At 37.7% G+C, this 2,880-nt stretch overlaps 1 non-coding gene across 1 annotated transcript; it reads left to right on the plus strand.

The window, feature by feature from the left end:
* The first annotated feature begins 2,470 nt into the window (after positions 1-2,470).
* Positions 2,471-2,544, plus strand: TRNAV-AAC (transfer RNA valine (anticodon AAC)). The gene has a single exon. It is a non-coding gene; the product is annotated as a tRNA-Val (tRNA).
* The last annotated feature ends 336 nt before the right edge of the window (positions 2,545-2,880 follow it).

A 2,880-nucleotide genomic window follows, 5' to 3' on the forward strand; every position in this document is an offset into this window, starting at 1 on the left:
ATTCCATGTATTCAAGGGATTTTTAAGGGGTTGAATCAATTTATGCTTTAAAAATGCAATTTAAAAAATGTGTGTGTGTGTGTGTGTGTATATATAGAGAGAGAGAGAGATCATTTACCATGTCTCTAGAGGGATGCAAACTTTGGGGTGCAATTTTTTTAAGTTTTGCACTTTAAACATAGTTTGCACCTTAAGAGATTTGATCCCTCTAGAATCTTGTTGGATCTATGGTTAAGATGGATCTATATTGGTTCATACACTTTGAAATCTGCTTGAGTTGGTTCATGGCTATTCTTTTGATGTTCCATCCTGTAATGGATCATATTTCCACTTGTATCAACTTGGGCAACTCTTTGTGGCTACAAACATCATTTTGAAAGGTTTAAATTATGATTAATTATTAGTGAGTGTGCTTATTTATGCTTAGTGTTCTCATTTGTCCTTGTTTGGCTTTCTTCCCCTTCTTGGTTTGAGTATTGCTCTGTGCCAAACCTCTTGCTTTATTCTTGCAATGTGCCAAGGCTTAGGCTCCCATATTACTCTGTATCAAGACTTTGGTTCTCATTTGGTTCTTAACCAAGGCTCTCCCAGAATATAAGATGGTGGGATTCATCTCCTATAAACTCCTTTATATGGGTGGTAAATTGTCTCCTTGTAAGATTATGTCTCGCCTCCCCCTCTCTATCTTCCTTTGGTTCAAATCCATTCTCAACTCTTGGTTGATGCTACTATTGAAGTTGATCCTTGCTTCCTACATCCCCATCCCTAGTCACAATTATTCATATTTTTAATACTAGGAGTCTCTACCCCAATTAATCATGTCAAGAGTCAATATTCACTTGGGTTTCAGAGATCGACATGACAACATGCATCCTCCTCATGTGTCCCCAACTAAATGCAAAGTGATCCATTGCTACCTTTTAGGAAAACACTCCACCTTCATTGGCAAGGAGATCAACGAAGCTAAACATGAGGCACAAGCAACTAAATGCAAAGTGATCCATTGCATCCTTTTAGGAAAACACTCCACCTTCATTGGCAAGGAGATCAACGAAGCTAAACATGAGGCACAGGTAGGAAGAAGAGGAGATCAACGAAGCTAAACATGAGGCACAGGTAGGAAGAAGAGGAGATCAACGAAGCTAAACATGAGGCACAGGTAGGAAGAAGATTCCTTTGTGATATTGAGGTTGAGTGAAATATGGATCATTAAATCCTTAATACAAAGAACACCTACACAAAGAAAACTAGATTTATTCAAACTGTAGACTTTTATTGGCAAATAAAAGTTAGAATTGTATGGGCAAATAAAAGTGCTAGTAAAATAATAAAAAAGTCAAACAAGAAATCTGACTCATCATTGATGATCTACAACTTCTGCTAAATAAACTAAACTCTAAAGTCCCCCTAGAAGATAGCTGATTTGATATTCCCCACTTAGAACAAATACAAAAACTCCTAACTTTGTTCAATGGATTTTCCAACTAATAAATGTTTAGAATCTTAATTTTTACTCTCCTTTTCTCAGAGTAGCCAGGCTGCCATCCTGATAATATTGTTCCATCTGACCTGTTGGATCACCCCTGCAAACACCATCGTCATGAATTTCAAGCGCTGGTCGATCAATTGCATTGACGCTGAAATAATCCATGATTTCAGATACCCAGTTGTTCAGAATGGTCCTTACGACTCCCACCTTACTGAAGAATAAGTAATCACAAAAATATACTCCGCGGAGATAGGTTGCAAGGACTCATTCCTGCATTCCTTCAGGCAACGAACAATGGCCACATGAGATAAGCTTTAGCCACACAGAACAACTATTTTGATTGATTCCTTGTACTCTAGATTCAAGAGAAAGGCCAAGATTCTTTAAAGTTTACTGGGCATTTTTATGACAATTGCAAAATCCAGGAATATTTTGAAGTGTTTAAACAATTTTGAAAAGTTAAAAAATTGATTATTCTCTTGACTAGTGGATTCCGAGATATTACTGAGACAAAAATTTAACAAAATCTACAAAATTGACCAATTCTATATTCCAATTTGAAAATTAATACCGAATTAACCAACTCTATGTTCCAATTTTGAAAATTATGTTAATCCAAGCTTTTTTTTAATGATTTCGCTCCCTAGGGTTTACAATTTCTCACCATGGGGTTGATATGTTCTGTTATTGCACCGACTTTCCCGTGGAATGATTTGTCTCCTTCATGGTTATAATTGCTTAGAAAGAAAACGGGAAAGCAAGGCTACTCAATTCAGTGATTTGATTCCACATAAAATAGTAATCTTCCAAAACCTTTACTGTATTGAAGTAATAAATTCATTCTTATTATCTCGTGTGTCTGTTTCTGGTTTGATAAAGCGGGTAACATAACTAGTGTTTTGATGAGTTAAGCAAAGGAAAATAAAATATAAACGAAACCCACTTTCTCAGTTAATAACTTCGAAACTCGTTTAAACAACAGGTGCCGTGGTGTAGTTGGTTATCACGTCAGTCTAACACACTGAAGGTCTCCAGTTCAAGTCTGGGCGGCGCCATCATGTTTTGTGTGCATAAAACAAACACAGATCTCCCTTCTCCAGTTCAAGTCTGGCGACGCCATTAAATTTTGTGTGCATAAACCCTACACAGGTCTCCCGTTCAAGTGTGGGTGCCGTCAGTTTGAATAAGGTCTCCAGTTCAAGTCTGGGCGGCGCCATTAAATTTTGTGTGCATAAACCCTACACAGGTCTCCCGTTCAAGTGTGGGTGCCGTCAGTTTGAATACACAGCTCTCCCGTTCAAATGTGGGTGCCGTCAGTTTGAATAACAGGTCTCCCGTTCAAATGTGGGCGCAAAGGTAAAAATAGTGAGCGACCTTTCATCAGTTTCAAT

This window comes from Pinus tabuliformis, chromosome 3_2 (genome assembly GCF_031772625.1).
Source record: "Pinus tabuliformis cultivar Carrire ecotype Pingquan chromosome 3_2, CPIR1, whole genome shotgun sequence".
Taxonomy (NCBI): domain Eukaryota; kingdom Viridiplantae; phylum Streptophyta; class Pinopsida; order Pinales; family Pinaceae; genus Pinus; species Pinus tabuliformis.